The sequence below is a fragment of the Ambystoma mexicanum genome, chromosome 12 (genome assembly GCF_040938575.1).
Source record: "Ambystoma mexicanum isolate Mex_15411 chromosome 12, UKY_AmexF1_1, whole genome shotgun sequence".
NCBI lineage: Eukaryota > Metazoa > Chordata > Amphibia > Caudata > Ambystomatidae > Ambystoma > Ambystoma mexicanum.
This window is the reverse complement of record NC_090936.1, coordinates 304,285,621-304,303,184: the sequence shown is the minus strand read 5'-3', so window position 1 is coordinate 304,303,184 and position 17,564 is coordinate 304,285,621.

Sequence of the window (17,564 nt, the reverse complement as noted above, 5' to 3'; positions counted from 1 at the left end):
CAATGAAGTACCAGTTAAACGATCAGCTGCTTCATAAGATCCACATTCTCTATGGGTGAGCATTTTTATGCCCAAGCTGTATAATTTCTGAGATACTGTTTTATCTGATGACAGGTCAATCCAGAGGTCTTGGAGCTCTGTCTTTTCTGCTTTAGTTAAGTATGCTGTGACATATCGTGCAACTGCAGTAGAATTGTCTGCAATGTACTGCACATCTATGTTTGCATTCCCTAAGTGGGCAATGATTGCATTATAATCATTGATATATTTTTCTTCTTCTTTTCTTTTTATGTAATATGTATTTTTAGGAGACTTTCCTTTAACAGTATGTCTAACTGAAGACATGAGGTTGTTTACTTGACCTGTATTTGTAACTGGTCTAGGGAAACCAAATCGGCATTTGGTGTAGTATTTGCCTTTGGTTTTGTATTTGCGACGACAATCTATGTTTGTTTTGTTTTTATTTGATATGCGTAGGAAATCATGTAAATCTTCCCATGCATATTCTGCACAAATTAATGTAACAAACCAAGTGGGTGGGCCAAGGTTTCTGATCATACAACGTACATCTCCATGACGTCGAAACAAGTACTCTTTAGTACCATGCATATTTGCTAATAGATTTGTAATATTTGATTGTAAAATCTCATCCTTTTGTTGCACTTTCTCTAATAATTGTGTAGCTGTCATATTTTGAAAGTGTGATCCTGATTTTAATATGTGTGCAACTCCATAACATAAAGTTGCTAGTTCACTTTCAAAGAGTAGGTGGAATATGTATTCCACATTTTGTCTAAATCTGGGATCTTCAGAATACATCCGTAATGAACGGTATTCTGAAGATGATATTAGAATAGGTCTATCATCATATCTTCCTCCTTTGCCAGTTGGAAAGAGTAGAGGAAAAGCACGTGCTTCTATACTTTTTTCCCATATACTGATTGGCGATCCTTTTGTTTGACGCATTTGGTAAGTTTCCAGTACATCTTGTACGGTGTCATTACAGTGCAAAGGATGAATTGTATACTGATCTAAAGTATTTGATATTGTAGCAGGATCTAGTAGCTCAAATTGACCAGCTTCTTGTGTTTCTTGAATTATTTCAGTTGTATCTTTCAAGTTTTCTTCAATATTAATTTCTTTGTAATATTCATTATTCTCTGTAAGATATTGGAAGGCTTGTCTAACTTTATATAAATCTACCAGCTGTTGCCATATTTTTTTGTCTTTTGTAGGTACTCCATTTACTAATATAATTAAAGATTGGTGCATTGGACGTTGCACTCCTAGAGTATGCACATTTTCTTTTAGATTTAATGGTAAATAAACTACTTTTCCACGAATGCCTTTTACCAATTCAGAGGGAGGTAATTTTGCTGTTTTTGGTTGAAGGCGTATTATTGCTTGAAATGGGTGTATTGTTTGAATTATGATGCTCTCATATAAATTAAGTTATTGTAGAGGTTTTGGTACTGGGTATAATTCCAAATTATTTGTGATAGAACGTGAAGGAGTTTGGTTGTTGTCAAGTTCTGTGGTGCAATAACTGCAAAGTATTAAGGGTTCAGTTATTTCATATTTGTTTTCTGCTAGAAGGTAGAGAGCTAATTCAAACCATTTAGAATCTTCATTGTCTTCTATTTTGTATGATAGGTCCACAGTTTTTGTGTTACTTTTATAAAAAATTCTACAGCAACATACACATACATGGTTTGGTACTTCAGCTGATGTACTTTTAAATTTTAGTATTTCTTTTTTGTATGTGTTTAGCAAAAGGTTGCCATGTGTAGAATTGTTTCCTAATTGGTTTAAAGCTATTTCATTCTGTAAATGGCTTTCACTTCCAAAATATTTTTTCTGGATATAGTGAATTTCTTCAAGTAGGTCTTTTGCTGTACCATGTAGAAGGATGTTATTTAACATTGCTAGTGCTAAAGCAGGACTTTTAGCATAGTACAGTTTATAGACTAGATTTCCTATAGTTGAATGATGTGTTGATATCCTTTTGATATCATTGAAAGTGGTTTTACAAGTAGGTCCTGTAATGCAGGCCAATGAATGTCCTTGTAGTCCTGTGTACTTGCGCACTGGACAGGTATCTATATTTTGCAGTAATTTAATTTTGATTTTGTCTTTGCTTTTTACATATTTATTGAGGAATTGGTGTAAAGATTTGAAACATTGTTTGGGAATGTTGCACATTGACGTGCATGGCCATTTGTACACTAGACGTTTTGATTCAGTTGAATGGAGGGGTAATTCTAAGTTTTCAGGGCATATTTTTGTAAGGAGTACTTCTTGTTCCATTATGGTATTATTCACTTTTTCATAACCTCGGCCACTGCTATTTATGGCAATTGTATTAGTTTGCTTTCTGTTGTACGCTTCTTCATTAAAATATGGTTCCGTGCTCGTAGTGTGATTCCATTCACCTCCGCAGATACTTAAGAAGTTCTTTCTGTTGACATTTCGCTTATTGAGAAGTCTTTTTTGTAATTTAGTTATTAGTTTTGTTAGTGGTTTCATTTTGTTTAACAGTAAAATAAATACATTTCTTTTGAGAAGAATTGCACTGTCCATCAATGCTTCTAAGATTAATTTCCTACGATAGGTTTTAAGCTTTGAACCTGATTTCTCTCCTGTTTTTATAAGATTTTGAAGGACTTTGTGACGGTATATTTTGGCTAAAATACTTTTCTTGGTATGCTTACTTTGCACTATATTAAAATTTGAAGAAGTAGTTTTATCTGTACTGATAGGTGATTTTCTGTTAATTGTTTTTTGGTTTGTTTTACATTTTGATAGAGGAAGCAAAGTTGTTGTACTTGAAACTTTTTGTGTTTCACTAAATGATTGTATTAGCTGTTTTGTTTCAACTTTTTTTACAAATTCTGCTAGAGATGGATGCTTATGTTGGACACCTTTATTTTCATTTGCTCTAATTTTGCGTTGCTTTCTACAGAGTTGTCTTTTGGTAGGCATTCTTTAGGGTCTGTTGAAAAAAATAAAGAAGATATGGGTTGGGGTGTTCTGGAATGTATGTGTGCTGTGTGCATGAGTGTTTGAGTAAGATGATAAAGATGTATGTAATGGTGTGTGATTGTGCATTGGGAACTAAAACTAGTAGGGGTAGGTATTCTTGAATTTATGTGTCACTAAACTGGGGTTCAGATGACAAAAAAAAAGTAAGCTAGTGGTGTGGAAAAGTACAAATAGTAAATGTAATGTATACTATTAAAACAGTTGTTTGTTCTATAATATGAATATTGTAGTGGTTCAGTTGGCTAATTTGTGTGTCCAAAAATAGAAATTTGTGGGCCATTCTGGTTGTAAATTGCTGTTTACGACATGGAAATTTTTGGACAAAATGGTACTTACTTTTTTTAAAAATTAACAGGTAACTTCTTAGTTTTTCTTTCTTCTTCGAATTCGGCTGCTTCTTTTCAGGAAACTGGTCTTCACTGCAGCTGTGAAAGCTTCAAATTAGTAACTTTATTTGTATATAGCACTGTTTTTAATTTAGATATTGATTTTTTTAATTGAAATCCTCAGTGCCTTCTGTAAAACTATTAAACTAATTTATTTACATAAGATACATTGCATCAGTTCAGTGTATATGATACGTTCTTAATGAACAAATTGTATTGAATGACTAACTGTAGCAAAAATAAAATATCTTTACTATGTCTTGTGAAATTTAACATATATTAGTGAATACCACTATTTCTGTAAGTAAACTGTTCTAGGTAATAGTCCCTCAATGACATGTCTAATTTAAAGTAATTAAGTAAATAAATAAATAAAAACAAAAAATATGAAATTGTATAAGTATTTTTATAAAGGTTTAAACATAGATTGTGTTTGCATGCAATTTTGTTTGAATATATGCAGTCTATATATTTAATTTAAAAAATGTTAGTTTAACATGATTTCAGTGTGTGTGTTTAAAGAAAGTAAAAAGTATAAAGGTGTATAAGTGGTAGTTGATTTTAGGAAATTGAAAAAAGTACAGTAAATTAATTTAACAGATTTTACAAGGTAAAAGTCTGTTTGAAAATGTGTTCATCTACCATAGCTCTCAAGTCACACGCTTTTGGCGGGTGTCACATGCCTTGTAAAGGGCAGACTCACCCGCCAAGCCTCCTGCACGCCCATTCATTCCAATGGGTGTCTCTCCCGCTAAAAACAAAATCGGGTGATTTCACCCACCTGTAAAACAAAAATGGTTGAGAGCTTTGTCATGTACTATACAGAAAAAATGCATACCTGAAGTTTGTGTTCATGCATATGGATATGCGTGGAGCTGCAAGTAGAAATCTTGAAGACTTGTACAGTATTTGTGGTAGATGCTACTTGCCAATGATATGACACTTGTACTTGGAGAGATTCAGAGTACATTTGCAGTGCTGATCTATGATTATGCAGTTAGATGTAGAGGTCTTGAATGTGATTGGTGCATGGTCAAGTGATTGTTGAGGTACATCCAATGAGGGAATGGCAGAGAGAGTGTAGTGGAAATGGTAGAAGGGCTGTTCATGTTACGATATGTCCGCGGACATGGCGCTAGTTCCAGGACATCGGGAGTTACATCCGGGGATTCTTGGGTTCAGAAGTCATGCAAATGAGAATAAGCACTTAAAGGGATTGGTCAGGAATGTTTGGTGGGTGTGTTGTGCCAGGAGAGATTTTTTGAGTTGCTCTTTTTGCTGAGAGAACAAAAGATAGCTATGGCTGTGTGTTTCAGAAAACAGATTGTTTGGATTTTAGGAGATTCGTGGATACATTAGTTGAAGGTGCATGCAGAAAGCTGTGGAGTAGCTGTAGATCTTGGATTCCCACATGTGGAAGTACACTGCCATGGAGTAGGTGGAATGAAGTGGTTGGATTTGCTACCTCTCTGTGCTACTTTGGAGACAGAGCAACATCCAGACATAATTGTAATTCATTGTGGAGGGAACAGTTTAGGGAATGTGACTGGAATTTTTTTGCAATTTGCTATGAAAGAAGGACTGAGGAAGGTTATGGACATGTTTCCTAATTCGCAAGTGATATTTTCACGGATTGCGCAGAGACAAATGTGGCTTCGTTCTTCTTCATTTGGTCCACAAATGGAAAAAGCAAGGCGCAATGTTAATAAGGCTGTTTGTGGCTTTCTAAGATATTTTGGCATGTCTTCTTTTCACAATGAAAATATTATGTTTTGTAGTACATACATTTTTCGCAGAGATGGAGTCCATCTTACTTATGCTGGCAATCAGATTTTTCTGAGAAATGTACAAAATGCATTGCGACCTTTTTTGGAATTACAACAACGATTTTGAAGTAGATGTTAAGCATTTACAATTTTTGACTTACAAACACCACCCAAAGGCTCTTTTCACAGCCACCACCTCTTTCCAGAGAAAATTACAATGTTTGTGATGGAGTAGTAACCCAATTTTTTTAATGTTAGCGAACTGTTCGCGGACTTCTAAAAAATACAAAGAGCACTGCTTCATTTATTTTCACTTCTATTTTTTCAGACACGACACAGTAGGAGAGGAGGGTAAAGGAGGGTAAAGGGGGGGACACCAACCACAGGGATAAAAAAGGGCGAGCTGAGAGAGGAAGATGTAGAGTTGGTTTTATTTGGGTAGTGAGCAGGTCTTCTCGTGCTCTGAGACGATAGTCTCAAAAGCACTCCGAAGTCGCTCCCCCCTGCAGAGTACTGTGTCACAGTACATACATACAACTGTGACCCTCGAAAGGTAAGGGTCATCAGCATTCTATATGGCCTGTGAGGCAGCTTGAGAAAGACGCTGTCCCACAGAGGTGGTCCTTGTGGTGACAGGATCAGAAACAGAGGATGAAGTAGAGGAAATCAACCTGCTACGTTCTTTGCAAGGTACAACCCTGCAAATAGCCCCAGAGTGAAATGACCTCAGGTGTCGCTTCATAGTAGTGGTCCCAAAGCTGTAGTTACCGTGCTTCCCGTGACTGAGTATCATTTTGCACTCATTGCAGGTAACATGGTTCGCACAAGCCTTAGGACCATTCACATGAATGGTAAATAACCGCCACACCCAAGAATCACGCCTAGTGCGGGTAGTAGGGATTTCCTCTACCTCATTCTCATCATCCTCTTCTTCCTCCTCCGCATCCTCACTCCTGTTCCCCTCCTCAGGCCCTTGGGGAGGTGGTGGTGGAGGGGGTGGTGGTGGTGCTGAAGCAGGTGCAGCACCAAGTGGCAGTTCAGCAGCCAAGGATGCCATGTCGATGATGGTGTAGTCTGCAGGTGGCAGCAAAAATCACTGTGTCCTGAAGAATAGCCAGAAAAACAATGGGAATAAGATCTTCGGCGTGGTCTTTTATAGGGGTGCTTGTGCGCGGTCCGCGGACATGCGCACTGTGCACGGACAGATCGAACACAAAAAAGGATCGGAAAGTTTCAAAACGTATATAGAAAGTCAAGATTGCTATGTGGGACTTGTGGCATGTTGAGATTTTATTGAAAAATATTATGGATTAACTGAAAATGTACTTTTAAATTGTTCGGGGACACGAACAGTGTCCGCATTTCAGGACACACGTTGAGCGTGGGCGCGGTCATATGATCTGTTTGCGAACTAGTCTGCGAAGGAAGCGCCTGTCCGCAGGACACCAAGTGCACGGAGATTGGTTAGCGCATGCGCATTGATGTCCTACGGACACTGTTCGGGTTCTGAAGTAATTAAAAGTGCGTCACATGTGAAACGAATATTTCAGGACACCGCGTGTGTTCTTAGAACAGTTTAAACTTGGTAGCGAACAGTAAGGACAGATATAGTGTTCTTCAGGACACGTGTAATTTAGTTTATGTAGGAACATTTCAGGACACCAATTGTGTTCTTAGAACACTTTCAATTGGGTAGCGAACACTACGAACAGTTGTACTGTTGTTCATGACACATCATTTTCGTGTATTTAGGAACATTTCAGGACAGCAATTGTGTTCTTAGGACAGTTTTAAGTTGATAGCGAACATTAAGGACAGATATAGTGTTCTTTAGAACACTTTAATTTTTGTTTCTTTACGAACATTTCAGGACACCACGTGTATTCTTAGAACAGTTTCAACTTGCTAGCGAACAGTACGAACAGGTGTGGTGTTCTTCAGGACACCTCCATTTTCGTTTATGTACGAACATTTCAGAACACTCGCACTGTCCGCGGACACTTTTATTGTTTTTAAAAAAAAAAACGGAAACTGTTCACAATACAATAAACTTTATTTAACATATATTAATAATTTATGACAGAGAAGGTGAGGCAGAAACAGAAACAAAAACAGGAGAATTTGGGGTTTCAACATGATTGGTATTAGGTGAGGAAGGGATGGAAATCTCATCAAAACGTTTTGGATTATGGAGAGGGTTTGGGGATAATTGACTGGGATATGGTGAGGAGGGACAAGTACATGTGGGGCAATGGTATGACGTTTTTGTTTTAAAATGATCTTCAACAAAAGTTTTTAAATTATTAAAATTGGTCAACAGTAAATCAATTTTTTCTTTTATGTTGTCAAGCGTGTTTTCCATAACAGCGTCTTCAGAGGTAGTTTCCATTTTGTTATGCTCTGTATAAAATAAAAATATATATGTTAAATGTATACAAAATAATAATATTTAAATGGTTTATATTATAAAGTGTTTACCATTAGTTTCACTATCTTGTGACATTTCTTCATGTGGGAAATTGTCCTCTAGCCATTCCACAGTACTAGACATTTCCGTGAGAAAAAAAAGAAAAGATAATATATTTTTTAATCTAATACAGAAAGTTTATAAATATATGAGTAACATGAAGTACACTTACTATTTCTGGTAAGATAAGTCCTATGTATTCAGTGGGTCTGGTCTTGTTCTCAGTTCTGTTGTGTCTGTGAGGTAATTATGTTGGAAGCCAATTTATGTTCTTGTGGTATATTCCATTTCAGAACATATTGTATTTAAATGAATGGTTAGTGTGTTACATATATGGGTTACATTTCTTATATATTACTATATATAATGTGTTTGTGTGCTGCTTTTTGAATTTGTTAAATGTTCTTATATTATGATATAACAATCAAACATACCCCCCCAAAAGTTTTTAGGTAGTGGTACTGTTCTCCGAACATGTCCGCGAACATTAAAAATTTCGCGGACATCAAGTTCATAAGAAGAGATCTAGTCAGTTCCATATGACATGTATATAAAGTGAAAGTCATTATTGTTAAGTTTTGCTACTAAAAACCTATGAAATTCTGTGAAAAAACTTTGTTAAAGGGACGTTATGGTTAAGTTGCGCTACTAAAAACCTATGAAATTCAGTGAAAAAATCTTTGTTAAAGGGACGTTATGGTTAAGTTGCGCTACTAGAAACCTATGAAATTCAGTGAAAAAAACTTTGTTAAAGGGACGTTATGGTTAAGTTGTGCTACTAAAAACCTATGAAATTCAGTGAAAAAACTTTGTTAAAGGGACGTTATGGTTCCAAGTAAAACCGAAAAACCCTTGAAATTCGCCAGTTATGGTAAGCTAAGCAACCATAACTCGCGCCACCACCGTGCTCTGCTAAGACTAACACCCAGGACATCAAAGATGACATCACAAATGTCATTGATGACATCACTGATGACATCACATGTCTGGTTCCGCCTTTTTTCCTTTACTGACATATCTAGGCCACATGGTTTTCTTCAGTAACAGTCAGGAATTAAAAGTGGAAATGGTAGTATATTTGTAGACTTATCCTTCAAGTATGTTCTTACAATAATTCCCTTAGGATCCAGTCATATCATATGAAACATATACATAGGGGAAGACACAAGCTGGAAAGACAGCAATCCTTTCTGTGCATTAAAATAATCAGTAGAGTTGTCAGCACTTTCTGATAGTTCTGTTGTTTTTTTATTACTGTACTTTCCCTGTATATGCTCATATTTGTATATCTTGTATTCACACTACTTTCCTTAGAGACCAGGCACATCATGTGATATATATATATATATATAGGGTAAGTAGCAGCTTTGAAACAGAGCAATCATTTCTCTGCATAAATGTAATCAGTTGGGTTATGAACACTTTTTGCTACTACTTCAATTTCCTTGTATATACTCATATTTGTATGTGGTGTTGTCTCTTTGTGTTTTATTATCTACGTATCACATGTTTCACAGTATGCAAAAGTCTAATAAGAAAACAGTTATCATTTCTCTATTCAACATGGCAAGCTTATGAATATTGCACCTCCATCATGTATGCTGCACACAATGCCTATGTTTCTACATGAGCACCTTAGTATACTGGATGGACTAAATAGCCCTTGATATTTATTCCAATGATCATTGACACTTTTTTTAAAAATTAACATTACAATAAGAAACCCTTGTACAGACTTTTCATGAAAGGTAAATGCACATGTGATGTCATCAGTGATGTCATCAATGACATTTGTGATGTCATCCTTGATGTCCTGGGTGTTAGTCTTAGCAGAGCACGGTGGTGGTGCGAGTTATGGTTGCTTAGCTTACCATAACTGGCGAATTTCAAGGGTTTTTCGGTTTTACTTGGAACCATAAAGTCCCTTTAACAAAGTTTTTTCACTGAATATATATATATATATATATATATATATATATATATATATATATATATATATATATATATATATATATATATAACTAAGTCTATGGGCCTCATTTCCGCCTCTGTGATTCCCGGGAATTCCGGAGTCGGAATTTGGTAAATCCCCATTCCCATTGACTCCCATAGACTCAATGGGAATGGGGAAGAGGAAACACTGGCACCATCTCGTGATGGTGCTGGTGTTTCCACATCCGCCTGCAGGCGGGCGGTGTTAAACCAGCCAGGTCAGACCTGGCGGGAACGACATCTCCCACCTGCAGGACTCGAGATCGGGCGGTCCGGAAATAACAGTGGCGGCGGGTTTACCGCCACTGTTATTTCCGGACCGCCTGACCCGTAATGAGGCCCAATGTTTTTTAGACACAGGTTGGCAAAGCATATTAAATTGATTATTGATATTGATGGTGCCATCTTGGAGCAGTGCCTACTTATGATTACTTAGGCACCAAGTTCTCTGAGACCTGCCTATGGACCAATCAAATGACCAAAGCAATGATAACCCTTGAAAAACACAGTGGTGGGATTAGAAAATTCCATTTAGCGCACAGGGGAGCGATAATGCCAGCGCATCATTTGCACAGATTACAAGCCTGTTACTCGACTACATATGGCGCTGAGATATGGGGACATATAAGCACTCATGTTAACACTTAACTGCATGGGTTTTCCCCCCCAGTGCCAAGGCCTTCTTGGTGATTTTGGTATATCACCATACAATGCCTTCTAACATTTTCTCTTTCATTAACCCCTTAAGTGCCAAGGACGAGTTATCTCGTCCTTGGCAACATGGAGGCAATCCCAAGGACGAGATACCTCATCATTGGCACTTAATTAACAACACTAGAAAACACTTTTTTAAAACTTCGATTTATGCAGCTAATTTGTGCTCACGTGGCTGTTCTACAAATGTAAAGCAATCTATGCCTAATATCAGTCTTTATTGTTCCAACACCCTTGCTTTATTGGGCGAGAATATGGTTGTCCCCTTTCCTATCCAAATATAGAGCCGGGGTCAAGTCCTAAAAATTAAAGTGGGGGGACTCATCAACCATCACTATGGGATGGGACGTCATCAGAAATTGGCATTTCAAGGTTATAACCACCCAATTTACACTGGACGAATGGCATATGCCTTTCATAGAATCAACATACACACAAAACCAAGAGAGAATATTTTCTTCTAATATTGTTTTTGAAAACGTTAAAAGGTGTGTACGTTTTAAACTCCAAGAACCAATACAAATGTTTTCCCTGGAAGTTGCAGTACCGAAATATGACATTTCATCTTTAGATGTTTGTTATTTTTCATCAAGTTATATAGTGCAATGGTCTGGCTTGCAAGCCTGATGACTGAGGTAGGCTTTAATTCATAAATTCAAAGAAGACATTCAATGTTTCTCATTTTAGCTGGGGGGGGGACTGAGTGCGCCCTCTGAAAAAAGTGGGTGCACTCTGTCCACCTGCGTGTACCCTCACGTCTTAAGCCCTCCTATAGAGTACTAGTATACTTAATGTCCTTGGCCGGATCTCGATCGCTCCCATGGCTCAAGCATGTGTGGCTTGAGCTATTAAAGCTGATTTTGGGTCATCTATGGGAGACACCAGTGAGAGAGGATGCCAAAAGCAGCAAAAGAACGGATTACAATAGCCAGTGCTGAGGCAATAAGACGCCATATGGTTGCCCAGCCTTATGAAGTATGGGGAACGCAGATGAATATATTAACAGGTATTTATTATAATTTAACTAGTAACGTTACGCATTAAACGGTTAACAAAGATATAAGCTTATAGTAAGGGAACATGAACATTGAGCTTCTTCCTTCTCTCCCTCTTTTCTCCAACCGTCTCTCTCCTCACATTCTGGACTGGAACCCTTCTTTCATCGCCACGCTCTAACATCTCGTGCAGAAGCTTGCTGTCCGTCTCGTGCTGGGTTCTTGAAGTCCCAACACTACACCTTATAAGCTGGTCGGTCATTTTTAAGATAGACCTGAATCATATCTTCTCATCATAAACATGCACCTTGCACCATGCTGACTTCATTCAATTCTGCAACAGCAAGTTAAAACTGGAAATCCTTGCAAATAAATTGCATAACTCTATTGATCCAGACTGCAGGGCCTGTGGGGTGCCAGAAGAGACAATCAATCATTTTCTATTACTATGTCCGAGGTACAAGGATCTGAGACAGAGGTATCTCCTGCCGCTGTCCAGATCAGAGAGTATACATCAGACACACCTGTCAATTATATATTGTAAAATCACAGCTGACTTAAAAATTGTGTTTTTTTTGTCGCTACATTTCCGTACCAAGCCTGGCTTACAAGGCACATGCTAGTAAGACATTCAACACAAAATGGACAGGAATTGTGATGTCAATAGCTTGACAAAAATAGTGCCATGTAATGATTTCAGTCTCTGCTCAACTCACTCCTCTTAAGCATAATGCTAATGGTGTTTTATTCCGTTCTATGCTTCAAACACGCTCTTATTAAGACCCAACCAGTACACAAAGGCAGCAATTTGTGTGGAAGTTGCTTTCGTATTGATTCTGATTGCCCATGGATGTGGTATGGAATGTAATCCTAAATGTGAGTAATCTCTTTAAACAACCAACTATCTGTCCATGAGCTAAATACTGTAGCTGCTATCAAGATGTTCTGAATGAGAATGATCAAGAGGGTTTGCACTTGCAGTTTATTATTTTATTCCTTTTAATTGATGCTTACATGCAGTTAGTATTTTAGAGTTGTTCTTTTATGTGTATTTTACCATGGATTGTTGTCGACTATTTTAAATTGTTATAATGAAATTGTTTCTGCATATACATTTCTCATGTAAATGATTGAGACATACTTTAATGGCTCAATGCTGAATAAAGTATTAATGATGATGATAACATATATAAATATTAATCTATATCTATATCTATGGATACAGATACAGATTGTGATAAACTTCTCTGCCTGGAACTTTGTCTGGTGACCAGAACCAGACGACTCGGGTAGTTAGCCAAACCAGCATTAGAAAAATACATTTCCCATAATGCTCCTCAGGAACAGAAAGAAAACCTGGACCAGATCTAGGAAGTGGAATTAAGGACTGGGGAAAGGTTAAATGTGGCTAAATACACAGTCAGATCACTGAAGCCAGGAAAGGCATCAGGAATCGCGTCTTAGGCCCCAAACACTGAAATAGTTTAGGCAAACCACTCTCAGATGGATTACAACTCACACAATGCCCTTATTTACCAACCAGAAAACCTGGAATGGACCAAGGAAAGTAAATCTTCCCTTCAAGGACAGGTAGACCATAAGGAAAACGCTTAAAGGAGAAGAAGTACATGGGGGTACGCCAAACAAACCTAGAGTCCACCTAAAACATGTGCCTTCCCAGGAGCAGTGCAGCAGGATATCCTGCACACAAACAAGGTGTACATCTTCTCCATGCACACAGAGTACCAGGTTTGACCCAGCATCTTCAGCCTCATTCTGAATATCAGGAGGTAAGAAAGCCCAGCCAATCCCAACCTTCACACCATTTAGCTTCACAGCTGCAGACCATTAGCCCACTCAGGGGGAGGGGGCATGTTGCAATATAAGCCAGGCAACCCAGTTCATTGTGGTGTCTGACAGAAGCAGGAGCAAGCGGCTCCTGTCAGAGATGGCTGGAGAGGGCAGACTGCTGTAGAGGCGTTGCAGAGACTTTGGAGATTGGTGACTGGAGATTGCTCCACAGACGAGCTAGAGAAGTTGCAGCAGGAGAGAGCAAGATGTGATCTCTAAAGGAGACAAGAAAGTGGTGAGACCTAAAGGGGAGAAATAGGAGGGGAAGAGCGAGAAAACAAAGCAGGAGTGATGTGAAAGTTGGTGGTAGGAACAGAGGAAAGGGGGTTGGCCATGATGCCCGAAGTGGAGTGGAAGACGGTATTAGGAACAGAGGAAAGTGGGATGACAGTAAAAACAGGAGTGGAGTAGAAGGCACTAGTAGGAACAGAGAAAATGAGGGAGGAAGTGAAGCCTGGAGGGAAGCTGAAGAAAGTAGTGGTATTAGAATGCTGGAGGGAGTAATTAAGACCTGGAGTGGAGTGGAATGTGGTGACAACAGACTAAGGTGGTAGTAAGGAGAGAGTGAAAGATCAGCAGAAGGAGGGAGAGTGAAACCAAATACGATACCTCTTTGGATGAGGAGAGTGAATAAGATTGTCCCGTGGTTGATAGCATTGGAAGAGAAAGAAGAAAGAAATAGAGTGTAGCAACGAGGATTTTATTAAAATATTGCAAAGAGAGGCACAGAGCCAGAAGCAGACTAGTCAGCTAGAGCGTCGAGGCTACAGCGGGCCAGGTCAGGCCACAGGCAGTTCTAACAGGTGGGAGGAGGTTCCAGCAATGATCAGGGAGCTTAGTGACAGTTCTGAGAGGAGTTGGGAAGAACAGAGTCAGGAAGACTGGTTGCAATTGTTACTTACTTCGGCCTCTTTCCTGGCTGACCCTAAGGCAATCTGTAAGAGAAACTAAGGCTCCTGCAGAATATCAAGGACTGGCTTAGACTATAAATTAAAAAAGGAGGTAACTCCTCTGGGACTTTGGAACAGAGAGGACTGACAATAAATGACCTAACCACTCAACCTAAGGATGAAGAAAAACAGAGTCAGAAACATGTGTGGAAGAAGAACATCCTATATTTTGTAATTTTTTGCGAGAAGATCCTGAATATATTTTGGTTGGCCCTCCCCTGCATACAGTGCCTAAAACAAATCTTAAACTTTCAGCACATTGTCTTGGCGTACTTCTTGGCCCCAAAATGTCCAATCTGTGACAAGATGTAGATAGATAGATAGATAGATAGATAGATAGATAGATAGATAGATAGATAGATAGATAGATAGATAGATAGATAGATAGATAGATAGATAGATAAAAACCACAAGGGTTGGGAGAATAGCTCAGGGGCAATATACTCGCCTTGGGATAAGATGGTGCTGTGCATCATGGGTTTGATCTCTGGTGTGGTGCTTAGAAGATGGAGGAGTCCAACATCAAGAGTGGTGTAAATAGCCAATAAATAAATAAATAAAGACAAAGGGCCTCATTACGATTTTGGCAGTAGCCATGCCGCTATTGGCGGCATGGCTGCTGCCAAAATCGGGTCTGGGTTCCCAGAATGGGGAATTACCGGGCCATTCCGAGTTCGGAGGGCCAGTAATTCCTCCCTCCAGGAACCCGGGCCCGGACCTTCCCCATTCCCATTTCAGTCCCCATAGGGCTGAATGGGAATGGGGGAGGGAGCAAACAACGGGCCAATTACGAGCGGCCCGTTGTTTGCTCCCTCTTCCCCTCGCGGGACCCGGTAAGCATGCCTGGATTGACCAGGCGTTACTTACCGGGTTCTGCGAGTGGAGCTTGTAATGAGGCAGAACAGGTTTAATGGGTCCGCCTCCTTTAGCGGGTCCCGTTAACCCGTTCTGCCTCACTTGTAATGAGGCCCAAAAATTCATTATATGCTGTTGTGAACCTTAGCTAGGCGGGGGTATTCCTTGTTTACTTATTTCTTTATAGACTGATTTCTGTAGCTGCTTCAGTGCACTTTAAAGAGATAGAGAAGGTACAATTGCTGATCAATCTAACGACTTAATTCGTAGTATTTATCCCCAGTTTAGACAGGGTTTCCTGCCAATTCTATTTGAAGTCTTTGTATGATGAAACATTATTAAGGGAATGTCCTATTTTGAAGGGCTGTCACCATCAATCGACATGGCACTAAGTTCAATCCTAGGTGCATCACCAACTGGTTAATTCTGAGTGAGTGTGTACTGAAGTGTCACAGTGGATTATTGCTCATTCAGGTTGACTGCCAAAGATCGATGAGATTTCCTTTCTATTGATTTCCTTTGACAGATAAAAATATACTTGGGGCTTGTTTGCGTTTTTTTCAACTCTGGTAGCCAACTTTGTTGCCACCCATTTCCCTCTTCCTTCCTTTCTTCCTTTTATTCCATGTATCCAATGTTATCACTTTCCCCCATTATATATTACTTTACTTACCTTTCCCTACTAAAAATGCATGCAGTCATTATGGGAATTCTTCAATGTAGGGTTGCCAAACCTGGATTGATAAAAAATGTTTTTGTTTATCTGATGGAAAAGGGAAAGATCATTGAAGGTATCACTGTTAATTTAAAGAATGTTGGTGTAAGTATTTTATCATAGTAAAACAAAAGAGGTGATGCAGAAGGTTTAGAATTGACCTTTAACCTCTGGCATAGATCTAGCAACCCTCCAGACCATTGTCCTTCAGCTTGACAAGCCATTACAGATAGGGGAAGACCATTTGAAAATCAGGGTTGGTCCCGCACAGAAGGGGGGCGTCTAACCCAAACTGCTTGGTCACTTCCCTTCTGCTAGAGCCAACAAGCAACACCGGATATGTTTCAGCCTCATTGGGTGTTATCAATGAGGCATAGCTTGAGTCGCTGGGCCCAGCAAGCTCAAGGCCCACATCTGGGCAAATATGTCCCACTCAGGGTGAATAGACAAAACAAAAGAGGTGAGGGCTGGAAGGTTAAAAATCAGTTTGGTCCTAACCAAAAGTTAACATTCATTCTAAACCTTACAGCCATCACCCACTTTTTTTTGTTGCTTTAGTTACCCTGAGTGAGACGGGTACACCGAGACATGGGTTCTGGGCCTGTCAAGCCTAGAGTCCCAAGCTACAACACCGAGATGATGCCCAATAAGGCTGAACATGTCTGAGGTTGCTTGTGGTCTCATTCAGAGGGGATGTGATGAAGCTGTTCAAGTTGGCTGCCCCTTTTCGCACTGTACCAAGCCTTATTTGCATGTGGTCTTTCCCCTTTCTGTAATGGCTCGCCATGCTGAAGAAAAATGGTCTGGATGGTTAGCCATAGCTTTGCCAGTGGTTAAGATTAATTCTAAACCTTTCAGTCATCACATTATTTGTTATATTTCAGTATTTGTTTATATACTTGGTGATTTTTCCAATATAAAGGGTGTTGCCAGAACCTTTGGGCCTCATTACACGGTAGGCGTTAAGGGTTTACCAGTACCAGTATTTTACCGGTACCGGTAAACCCTTACCGCCTTACTACGAGGTCCCTTTGCGGGTTGGGGAATTTAATGCTTGCTTTTTGCAGGCGTTAAAAACCAACCCGCAAAGGGACCAGGGAGCTAATTACGGTACCGCAATTTGCGGTGCTGTAATTAGCACCTTCCCCATTCCCATTATGCCCTATGGGGCAAAAATGGGAATGGGGAAGGGCAATTGGGGAAGGGGGAATTACCACCCCACCAAATTTGGAATAGGGCGGTAATTCCCCTTTCCACCAAGGCGGTGCCGGTATTTTACCACCTTGTTCCACCGCCAATCCGTGTAATGAGGCCCTTTATCTTATCCTAACCTTTGATTGGACTTAAGGAATAAAGAATGCAATCAATATTTTCTTGAAAAATATGAACGTTGCCATATGAAAAAAATGTATTTATGCTTAGGTACAAAATGAGAGCAACACAACTAATTATCTTATGAGAGGAAAGGAAAGCAGTAATGTCCAACTACCGAAAACAAGATGTTTGTTTAAGAAATAAGAAACTCGGCCAGATGCAAAAAAAATATATATTGAAAATTGATAAGATAAATAGAAATAATTTGTAGTTATTAGATACCAGTTGGAAAAATAATAACATATACAGTGAATACGGATTCCTTCTTTTCTCTTTTTCCCAATTCCTCTGTTTTTTCTCCTCACTGTTTTCTTCATTTTGATTTGCATGCACATAAGAACACGCATCAAGTTTGCTTTGCATAAAATGCCGGTAAAATGCTATGCCCATTTTAAAACATGTTCATACTATTTGCACCTGTTTAGGCCACTATCCACACATATGGACACTTATTCTG